Below are 13,143 nucleotides of genomic sequence, written 5' to 3' on the forward strand. Positions count from 1 at the left end.
GCAGGTGAGGGTTATAGGCAGGATAAGAGCACAGATGAGCAGTGTATGATATTATAGTCATATTCTACAGTATATTTACCCGCAGGTGAGGGTTATAGGCAGGATAAGTGCACAGATGAGCAGTGTATGATATTATAGTCATATTCTACAGTATATTTACCCGCAGGTGAGGGTTATAGGCAGGATAAGTGCACAGATGAGCAGTGTATGATATTATAGTCATATTCTACAGTATATTTACCCGCAGGTGAGGGTTATAGGCAGGATAAGAGCACAGATGAGCAGCGTATGATATTATAGTCATATTCTACAGTATATTTACCCGCAGGTGAGGGTTATAGGCAGGATAAGAGCACAGATGAGCAGTGTATGATATTATAGTCATATTCTACAGTATATTTACCCGCAGGTGAGGGTTATAGGCAGGATAAGAGCACAGATGAGCAGTGTATGATATTATAGTCATATTCTACAGTATATTTACCCACAGGTGAGGGTTATAGGCAGGATAAGAGCACAGATGAGCAGCGTATGATATTATAGTCATATTCTACAGTATATTTACCCACAGGTGAGGGTTATAGGCAGGATAAGTGCACAGATGAGCAGCGTATGATATTATAGTCATATTCTACAGTATATTTACCCACAGGTGAGGGTTATAGGCAGGATAAGAGCACAGATGAGCAGTGTATGATATTATAGTCATATTCTACAGTATATTTACCCGCAGGTGAGGGTTATAGGCAGGATAAGAGCACAGATGAGCAGTGTATGATATTATAGTCATATTCTACAGTATATTTACCCACAGGTGAGGGTTATAGGCAGGATAAGAGCACAGATGAGCAGTATATGATATTATAGTCATATTCTACAGTATATTTACCCGCAGGTGAGAGTTATAGGCAGGATAAGAGCACAGATGAGCAGTATATGATATTATAGTCATATTCTACAGTATATTTACCCACAGGTGAGAGTTATAGGCAGGATAAGAGCACAGATGAGCAGCGTATGATATTATAGTCATATTCTACAGTATATTTACCCACAGGTGAGGGTTATAGGCAGGATAAGAGCACAGATGAGCAGCGTATGATATTATAGTCATATTCTACAGTATATTTACCCGCAGGTGAGGGTTATAGGCAGGATAAGAGCACAGATGAGCAGTATATGATATTATAGTCATATTCTACAGTATATTTACCCACAGGTGAGAGTTATAGGCAGGATAAGAGCACAGATGAGCAGCGTATGATATTATAGTCATATTCTACAGTATATTTACCCACAGGTGAGGGTTATAGGCAGGATAAGAGCACAGATGAGCAGTATATGATATTATAGTCATATTCTACAGTATATTTACCCACAGGTGAGAGTTATAGGCAGGATAAGAGCACAGATGAGCAGCGTATGATATTATAGTCATATTCTACAGTATATTTACCCACAGGTGAGGGTTATAGGCAGGATAAGAGCACAGATGAGCAGTATATGATATTATAGTCATATTCTACAGTATATTTACCCGCAGGTGAGGGTTATAGGCAGGATAAGTGCACAGATGAGCAGCGTATGATATTATAGTCATATTCTACAGTATATTTACCCGCAGGTGAGGGTTATAGGCAGGATAAGAGCACAGATGAGCAGCGTATGATATTATAGTCATATTCTACAGTATATTTACCCACAGGTGAGGGTTATAGGCAGGATAAGTGCACAGATGAGCAGCGTATGATATTATAGTCATATTCTACAGTATATTTACCCACAGGTGAGGGTTATAGGCAGGATAAGAGCACAGATGAGCAGTGTATGATATTATAGTCATATTCTACAGTATATTTACCCACAGGTGAGGGTTATAGGCAGGATAAGAGCACAGATGAGCAGCGTATGATATTATAGTCATATTCTACAGTATATTTACCCACAGGTGAGGGTTATAGGCAGGATAAGTGCACAGATGAGCAGCGTATGATATTATAGTCATATTCTACAGTATATTTACCCACAGGTGAGGGTTATAGGCAGGATAAGAGCACAGATGAGCAGCGTATGATATTATAGTCATATTCTACAGTATATTTACCCGCAGGTGAGAGTTATAGGCAGGATAAGAGCACAGATGAGCAGTGTATGATATTATAGTCATATTCTACAGTATATTTACCCGCAGGTGAGGGTTATAGGCAGGATAAGAGCACAGATGAGCAGCGTATGATATTATAGTCATATTCTACAGTATATTTACCCGCAGGTGAGGGTTATAGGCAGGATAAGTGCACAGATGAGCAGCGTATGATATTATAGTCATATTCTACAGTATATTTACCCGCAGGTGAGGGTTATAGGCAGGATAAGAGCACAGATGAGCAGTATATGATATTATAGTCATATTCTACAGTATATTTACCCACAGGTGAGAGTTATAGGCAGGATAAGAGCACAGATGAGCAGTGTATGATATTATAGTCATATTCTACAGTATATTTACCCGCAGGTGAGAGTTATAGGCAGGATAAGAGCACAGATGAGCAGTGTATGATATTATAGTCATATTCTACAGTATATTTACCCACAGGTGAGAGTTATAGGCAGGATAAGAGCACAGATGAGCAGCGTATGATATTATAGTCATATTCTACAGTATATTTACCCACAGGTGAGGGTTATAGGCAGGATAAGAGCACAGATGAGCAGTGTATGATATTATAGTCATATTCTACAGTATATTTACCCACAGGTGAGAGTTATAGGCAGGATAAGAGCACAGATGAGCAGTGTATGATATTATAGTCATATTCTACAGTATATTTACCCACAGGTGAGAGTTATAGGCAGGATAAGAGCACAGATGAGCAGTGTATGATATTATAGTCATATTCTACAGTATATTTACCCGCAGGTGAGGGTTATAGGCAGGATAAGAGCACAGATGAGCAGTATATGATATTATAGTCATATTCTACAGTATATTTACCCGCAGGTGAGGGTTATAGGCAGGATAAGAGCACAGATGAGCAGCGTATGATATTATAGTCATATTCTACAGTATATTTACCCGCAGGTGAGGGTTATAGGCAGGATAAGAGCACAGATGAGCAGTATATGATATTATAGTCATATTCTACAGTATATTTACCCGCAGGTGAGGGTTATAGGCAGGATAAGAGCACAGATGAGCAGTGTATGATATTATAGTCATATTCTACAGTATATTTACCCACAGGTGAGGGTTATAGGCAGGATAAGAGCACAGATGAGCAGTGTATGATATTATAGTCATATTCTACAGTATATTTACCCACAGGTGAGGGTTATAGGCAGGATAAGAGCACAGATGAGCAGTGTATGATATTATAGTCATATTCTACAGTATATTTACCCGCAGGTGAGGGTTATAGGCAGGATAAGAGCACAGATGAGCAGTATATGATATTATAGTCATATTCTACAGTATATTTACCCGCAGGTGAGGGTTATAGGCAGGATAAGAGCACAGATGAGCAGTGTATGATATTATAGTCATATTCTACAGTATATTTACCCGCAGGTGAGGGTTATAGGCAGGATAAGAGCACAGATGAGCAGTGTATGATATTATAGTCATATTCTACAGTATATTTACCCACAGGTGAGGGTTATAGGCAGGATAAGAGCACAGATGAGCAGTATATGATATTATAGTCATATTCTACAGTATATTTACCCGCAGGTGAGAGTTATAGGCAGGATAAGAGCACAGATGAGCAGTATATGATATTATAGTCATATTCTACAGTATATTTACCCGCAGGTGAGGGTTATAGGCAGGATAAGAGCACAGATGAGCAGTGTATGATATTATAGTCATATTCTACAGTATATTTACCCGCAGGTGAGGGTTATAGGCAGGATAAGAGCACAGATGAGCAGTATATGATATTATAGTCATATTCTACAGTATATTTACCCGCAGGTGAGGGTTATAGGCAGGATAAGAGCACAGATGAGCAGTGTATGATATTATAGTCATATTCTACAGTATATTTACCCACAGGTGAGGGTTATAGGCAGGATAAGAGCACAGATGAGCAGTATATGATATTATAGTCATATTCTACAGTATATTTACCCGCAGGTGAGGGTTATAGGCAGGATAAGAGCACAGATGAGCAGTATATGATATTATAGTCATATTCTACAGTATATTTACCCGCAGGTGAGGGTTATAGGCAGGATAAGAGCACAGGTGAGCAGTATATGATATTATAGTCATATTCTACAGTATATTTACCCACAGGTGAGGGTTATAGGCAGGATAAGAGCACAGATGAGCAGTATATGATATTATAGTCATATTCTACAGTATATTTACCCGCAGGTGAGAGTTATAGGCAGGATAAGAGCACAGATGAGCAGTGTATGATATTATAGTCATATTCTACAGTATATTTACCCGCAGGTGAGGGTTATAGGCAGGATAAGAGCACAGGTGAGCAGTATATGATATTATAGTCATATTCTACAGTATATTTACCCACAGGTGAGGGTTATAGGCAGGATAAGAGCACAGATGAGCAGTATATGATATTATAGTCATATTCTACAGTATATTTACCCACAGGTGAGAGTTATAGGCAGGATAAGAGCACAGATGAGCAGTATATGATATTATAGTCATATTCTACAGTATATTTACCCACAGGTGAGGGTTATAGGCAGGATAAGTGCACAGATGAGCAGTGTATGATATTATAGTCATATTCTACAGTATATTTACCCGCAGGTGAGAGTTATAGGCAGGATAAGAGCACAGATGAGCAGTGTATGATATTATAGTCATATTCTACAGTATATTTACCCGCAGGTGAGAGTTATAGGCAGGATAAGAGCACAGGTGAGCAGTATATGATATTATAGTCATATTCTACAGTATATTTACCCGCAGGTGAGGGTTATAGGCAGGATAAGAGCACAGATGAGCAGCGTATGATATTATAGTCATATTCTACAGTATATTTACCCGCAGGTGAGGGTTATAGGCAGGATAAGAGCACAGATGAGCAGCGTATGATATTATAGTCATATTCTACAGTATATTTACCCACAGGTGAGGGTTATAGGCAGGATAAGAGCACAGATGAGCAGCGTATGATATTATAGTCATATTCTACAGTATATTTACCCGCAGGTGAGGGTTATAGGCAGGATAAGAGCACAGGTGAGCAGTATATGATATTATAGTCATATTCTACAGTATATTTACCCGCAGGTGAGAGTTATAGGCAGGATAAGAGCACAGATGAGCAGTATATGATATTATAGTCATATTCTACAGTATATTTACCCGCAGGTGAGGGTTATAGGCAGGATAAGAGCACAGATGAGCAGTGTATGATATTATAGTCATATTCTACAGTATATTTACCCGCAGGTGAGGGTTATAGGCAGGATAAGAGCACAGATGAGCAGTGTATGATATTATAGTCATATTCTACAGTATATTTACCCGCAGGTGAGGGTTATAGGCAGGATAAGAGCACAGATGAGCAGTGTATGATATTATAGTCATATTCTACAGTATATTTACCCGCAGGTGAGAGTTATAGGCAGGATAAGAGCACAGATGAGCAGTGTATGATATTATAGTCATATTCTACAGTATATTTACCCGCAGGTGAGAGTTATAGGCAGGATAAGAGCACAGATGAGCAGTATATGATATTATAGTCATATTCTACAGTATATTTACCCGCAGGTGAGGGTTATAGGCAGGATAAGAGCACAGATGAGCAGTGTATGATATTATAGTCATATTCTACAGTATATTTACCCACAGGTGAGGGTTATAGGCAGGATAAGAGCACAGATGAGCAGTATATGATATTATAGTCATATTCTACAGTATATTTACCCACAGGTGAGGGTTATAGGCAGGATAAGAGCACAGATGAGCAGTATATGATATTATAGTCATATTCTACAGTATATTTACCCACAGGTGAGGGTTATAGGCAGGATAAGAGCACAGATGAGCAGTATATGATATTATAGTCATATTCTACAGTATATTTACCCGCAGGTGAGGGTTATAGGCAGGATAAGAGCACAGATGAGCAGTATATGATATTATAGTCATATTCTACAGTATATTTACCCGCAGGTGAGGGTTATAGGCAGGATAAGAGCACAGATGAGCAGTATATGATATTATAGTCATATTCTACAGTATATTTACCCACAGGTGAGGGTTATAGGCAGGATAAGTGCACAGATGAGCAGCGTATGATATTATAGTCATATTCTACAGTATATTTACCCACAGGTGAGGGTTATAGGCAGGATAAGTGCACAGATGAGCAGCGTATGATATTATAGTCATATTCTACAGTATATTTACCCGCAGGTGAGAGTTATAGGCAGGATAAGAGCACAGGTGAGCAGTATATGATATTATAGTCATATTCTACAGTATATTTACCCGCAGGTGAGGGTTATAGGCAGGATAAGAGCACAGATGAGCAGTATATGATATTATAGTCATATTCTACAGTATATTTACCCGCAGGTGAGGGTTATAGGCAGGATAAGAGCACAGATGAGCAGTGTATGATATTATAGTCATATTCTACAGTATATTTACCCGCAGGTGAGGGTTATAGGCAGGATAAGAGCACAGATGAGCAGTATATGATATTATAGTCATATTCTACAGTATATTTACCCACAGGTGAGGGTTATAGGCAGGATAAGAGCACAGATGAGCAGTATATGATATTATAGTCATATTCTACAGTATATTTACCCACAGGTGAGGGTTATAGGCAGGATAAGAGCACAGATGAGCAGCGTATGATATTATAGTCATATTCTACAGTATATTTACCCACAGGTGAGAGTTATAGGCAGGATAAGAGCACAGATGAGCAGTATATGATATTATAGTCATATTCTACAGTATATTTACCCGCAGGTGAGGGTTATAGGCAGGATAAGAGCACAGATGAGCAGTGTATGATATTATAGTCATATTCTACAGTATATTTACCCGCAGGTGAGGGTTATAGGCAGGATAAGAGCACAGATGAGCAGTGTATGATATTATAGTCATATTCTACAGTATATTTACCCGCAGGTGAGGGTTATAGGCAGGATAAGAGCACAGATGAGCAGTATATGATATTATAGTCATATTCTACAGTATATTTACCCGCAGGTGAGAGTTATAGGCAGGATAAGAGCACAGATGAGCAGTGTATGATATTATAGTCATATTCTACAGTATATTTACCCGCAGGTGAGGGTTATAGGCAGGATAAGAGCACAGATGAGCAGTGTATGATATTATAGTCATATTCTACAGTATATTTACCCGCAGGTGAGGGTTATAGGCAGGATAAGAGCACAGATGAGCAGTGTATGATATTATAGTCATATTCTACAGTATATTTACCCGCAGGTGAGGGTTATAGGCAGGATAAGAGCACAGATGAGCAGTGTATGATATTATAGTCATATTCTACAGTATATTTACCCGCAGGTGAGGGTTATAGGCAGGATAAGAGCACAGATGAGCAGTGTATGATATTATAGTCATATTCTACAGTATATTTACCCACAGGTGAGAGTTATAGGCAGGATAAGAGCACAGATGAGCAGTGTATGATATTATAGTCATATTCTACAGTATATTTACCCGCAGGTGAGGGTTATAGGCAGGATAAGAGCACAGATGAGCAGTGTATGATATTATAGTCATATTCTACAGTATATTTACCCGCAGGTGAGAGTTATAGGCAGGATAAGAGCACAGATGAGCAGTATATGATATTATAGTCATATTCTACAGTATATTTACCCGCAGGTGAGGGTTATAGGCAGGATAAGAGCACAGATGAGCAGTATATGATATTATAGTCATATTCTACAGTATATTTACCCGCAGGTGAGGGTTATAGGCAGGATAAGAGCACAGATGAGCAGTATATGATATTATAGTCATATTCTACAGTATATTTACCCGCAGGTGAGGGTTATAGGCAGGATAAGAGCACAGATGAGCAGTATATGATATTATAGTCATATTCTACAGTATATTTACCCGCAGGTGAGGGTTATAGGCAGGATAAGAGCACAGATGAGCAGTATATGATATTATAGTCATATTCTACAGTATATTTACCCGCAGGTGAGAGTTATAGGCAGGATAAGAGCACAGATGAGCAGTATATGATATTATAGTCATATTCTACAGTATATTTACCCGCAGGTGAGGGTTATAGGCAGGATAAGAGCACAGATGAGCAGTATATGATATTATAGTCATATTCTACAGTATATTTACCCGCAGGTGAGGGTTATAGGCAGGATAAGAGCACAGATGAGCAGTATATGATATTATAGTCATATTCTACAGTATATTTACCCGCAGGTGAGGGTTATAGGCAGGATAAGAGCACAGATGAGCAGTATATGATATTATAGTCATATTCTACAGTATATTTACCCACAGGTGAGGGTTATAGGCAGGATAAGAGCACAGATGAGCAGTATATGATATTATAGTCATATTCTACAGTATATTTACCCACAGGTGAGGGTTATAGGCAGGATAAGAGCACAGATGAGCAGCGTATGATATTATAGTCATATTCTACAGTATATTTACCCGCAGGTGAGGGTTATAGGCAGGATAAGAGCACAGATGAGCAGTATATGATATTATAGTCATATTCTACAGTATATTTACCCACAGGTGAGGGTTATAGGCAGGATAAGAGCACAGATGAGCAGTATATGATATTATAGTCATATTCTACAGTATATTTACCCGCAGGTGAGGGTTATAGGCAGGATAAGAGCACAGGTGAGCAGTATATGATATTATAGTCATATTCTACAGTATATTTACCCACAGGTGAGAGTTATAGGCAGGATAAGAGCACAGATGAGCAGTATATGATATTATAGTCATATTCTACAGTATATTTACCCGCAGGTGAGGGTTATAGGCAGGATAAGAGCACAGATGAGCAGTGTATGATATTATAGTCATATTCTACAGTATATTTACCCGCAGGTGAGGGTTATAGGCAGGATAAGAGCACAGATGAGCAGTGTATGATATTATAGTCATATTCTACAGTATATTTACCCGCAGGTGAGGGTTATAGGCAGGATAAGAGCACAGATGAGCAGTGTATGATATTATAGTCATATTCTACAGTATATTTACCCGCAGGTGAGGGTTATAGGCAGGATAAGAGCACAGATGAGCAGTATATGATATTATAGTCATATTCTACAGTATATTTACCCGCAGGTGAGGGTTATAGGCAGGATAAGAGCACAGATGAGCAGCGTATGATATTATAGTCATATTCTACAGTATATTTACCCGCAGGTGAGGGTTATAGGCAGGATAAGAGCACAGATGAGCAGCGTATGATATTATAGTCATATTCTACAGTATATTTACCCACAGGTGAGGGTTATAGGCAGGATAAGAGCACAGATGAGCAGTGTATGATATTATAGTCATATTCTACAGTATATTTACCCGCAGGTGAGGGTTATAGGCAGGATAAGAGCACAGATGAGCAGCGTATGATATTATAGTCATATTCTACAGTATATTTACCCACAGGTGAGAGTTATAGGCAGGATAAGAGCACAGATGAGCAGTGTATGATATTATAGTCATATTCTACAGTATATTTACCCGCAGGTGAGGGTTATAGGCAGGATAAGAGCACAGATGAGCAGTGTATGATATTATAGTCATATTCTACAGTATATTTACCCGCAGGTGAGGGTTATAGGCAGGATAAGAGCACAGATGAGCAGCGTATGATATTATAGTCATATTCTACAGTATATTTACCCGCAGGTGAGGGTTATAGGCAGGATAAGAGCACAGATGAGCAGCGTATGATATTATAGTCATATTCTACAGTATATTTACCCGCAGGTGAGGGTTATAGGCAGGATAAGAGCACAGATGAGCAGTGTATGATATTATAGTCATATTCTACAGTATATTTACCCGCAGGTGAGGGTTATAGGCAGGATAAGAGCACAGATGAGCAGTATATGATATTATAGTCATATTCTACAGTATATTTACCCGCAGGTGAGAGTTATAGGCAGGATAAGAGCACAGATGAGCAGTGTATGATATTATAGTCATATTCTACAGTATATTTACCCGCAGGTGAGGGTTATAGGCAGGATAAGAGCACAGATGAGCAGTGTATGATATTATAGTCATATTCTACAGTATATTTACCCGCAGGTGAGAGTTATAGGCAGGATAAGAGCACAGATGAGCAGTGTATGATATTATAGTCATATTCTACAGTATATTTACCCGCAGGTGAGGGTTATAGGCAGGATAAGAGCACAGATGAGCAGTATATGATATTATAGTCATATTCTACAGTATATTTACCCGCAGGTGAGGGTTATAGGCAGGATAAGAGCACAGATGAGCAGTGTATGATATTATAGTCATATTCTACAGTATATTTACCCGCAGGTGAGAGTTATAGGCAGGATAAGAGCACAGATGAGCAGTATATGATATTATAGTCATATTCTACAGTATATTTACCCACAGGTGAGAGTTATAGGCAGGATAAGAGCACAGATGAGCAGTATATGATATTATAGTCATATTCTACAGTATATTTACCCGCAGGTGAGGGTTATAGGCAGGATAAGAGCACAGATGAGCAGTATATGATATTATAGTCATATTCTACAGTATATTTACCCGCAGGTGAGGGTTATAGGCAGGATAAGAGCACAGATGAGCAGCGTATGATATTATAGTCATATTCTACAGTATATTTACCCGCAGGTGAGGGTTATAGGCAGGATAAGAGCACAGATGAGCAGCGTATGATATTATAGTCATATTCTACAGTATATTTACCCGCAGGTGAGAGTTATAGGCAGGATAAGAGCACAGATGAGCAGTATATGATATTATAGTCATATTCTACAGTATATTTACCCGCAGGTGAGGGTTATAGGCAGGATAAGAGCACAGATGAGCAGTGTATGATATTATAGTCATATTCTACAGTATATTTACCCACAGGTGAGGGTTATAGGCAGGATAAGAGCACAGATGAGCAGTGTATGATATTATAGTCATATTCTACAGTATATTTACCCGCAGGTGAGGGTTATAGGCAGGATAAGAGCACAGATGAGCAGTGTATGATATTATAGTCATATTCTACAGTATATTTACCCGCAGGTGAGGGTTATAGGCAGGATAAGAGCACAGATGAGCAGTATATGATATTATAGTCATATTCTACAGTATATTTACCCGCAGGTGAGCGTTATAGGCAGGATAAGAGCACAGATGAGCAGTGTATGATATTATAGTCATATTCTACAGTATATTTACCCGCAGGTGAGGGTTATAGGCAGGATAAGAGCACAGATGAGCAGTGTATGATATTATAGTCATATTCTACAGTATATTTACCCGCAGGTGAGGGTTATAGGCAGGATAAGAGCACAGATGAGCAGTGTATGATATTATAGTCATATTCTACAGTATATTTACCCGCAGGTGAGGGTTATAGGCAGGATAAGAGCACAGATGAGCAGTGTATGATATTATAGTCATATTCTACAGTATATTTACCCACAGGTGAGGGTTATAGGCAGGATAAGAGCACAGATGAGCAGTGTATGATATTATAGTCATATTCTACAGTATATTTACCCACAGGTGAGGGTTATAGGCAGGATAAGTGCACAGATGAGCAGTGTATGATATTATAGTCATATTCTACAGTATATTTACCCGCAGGTGAGGGTTATAGGCAGGATAAGAGCACAGATGAGCAGTATATGATATTATAGTCATATTCTACAGTATATTTACCCGCAGGTGAGGGTTATAGGCAGGATAAGAGCAGAGATGAGCAGCGTATGATATTATAGTCATATTCTACAGTATATTTCAGGGCTCCAGACTAACTTTTTTCACCTCCGTCCTGGAACCGTCCTGAAAAACGATTTGAACCGTCCTAAAGTGAATGTCAACCGTCCCAAAATAAACATGTTGTTTCTGTACTTTGTTATTATCATCTATAGTTGTTAGTTACATAATAAAAACACCATTAAAATGTTTATGATATATATTATTATATTTATTTAGCTCCATTCAAAGTAGTTATCTGTAAACAGGTAAAAAAACAGATTTAATAAAAAAATAACAGGAGTTAAATGCTTTTTTGTATTCATGCAGAACAAATCTTTTTTTTTTTCTTTTTTTTTTTTTACATATACGAAAAATAAGATAAAAGTACATACAGCTCAAAACGTTTTTGAGTTGGTTGGATTAAAAAATAACAAATAAATACTGGTGTCTACATATCTCAAAAATATCATCATTCTTTATTCTTTCAAGCAGCAGACATATTTATTTGTATGAATTAAATATAATGAATCATTATTAAAGCTATTAACGAGCAGTGAATGCTTTTCTCTTTTTCTTTTGTTGCTTGATCAATATTAAGGACACAGACCGCATTAGGTTTATTACCCACTGTCACTTTAAGACATCGGATCATGTCCAATGACATGCGGATCCAATTGCACTGATGCACATAGATACACTCAAAACTGTTTAAGACGTAACCAACATAGTTTACGTGAATACTCTCCAAAACGGACATTTCGACATAATGTTGTGTGTATTTGTCCACTCAGACACGAAAGAGAGCTCAATTCTGTACTCGCGCGCTGTATAGGTGTCTCTGTGCATGGCTGCACGCTTCGGGTCGGGTGTGTGCGCATAGAAAACCGTACCGAATAGAGCTCTTTTTTTGCGTCGTCTCTCTTATTCTGCTCTACTCATTCTCCCAGACGTTTAAGTTTTTTAACGTTTTATGAGACATGCAGGATTCAGCGCATGTCACCCCGTGTGCCGCTGGGTAACGTTAGATCAGCACGTCACAGTACAAATGTGCGCATCTACCGGATCGCTTCCCAAATCGGCACTATCTAACATTTTTGTCTAGTTTTTATTCGTTGACGAAAATGTCAATATATTTTCGTCATGGTTTTTGTCATTCAAAACTAGTTTTATTTAGTTATAGTCTCGTTTTTGTCTGTGAA

This window comes from Leuciscus leuciscus (assembly GCF_965113295.1).
Source record: "Leuciscus leuciscus genome assembly, chromosome: 3".
Classification (NCBI taxonomy): Eukaryota; Metazoa; Chordata; class Actinopteri; order Cypriniformes; family Leuciscidae; genus Leuciscus; species Leuciscus leuciscus.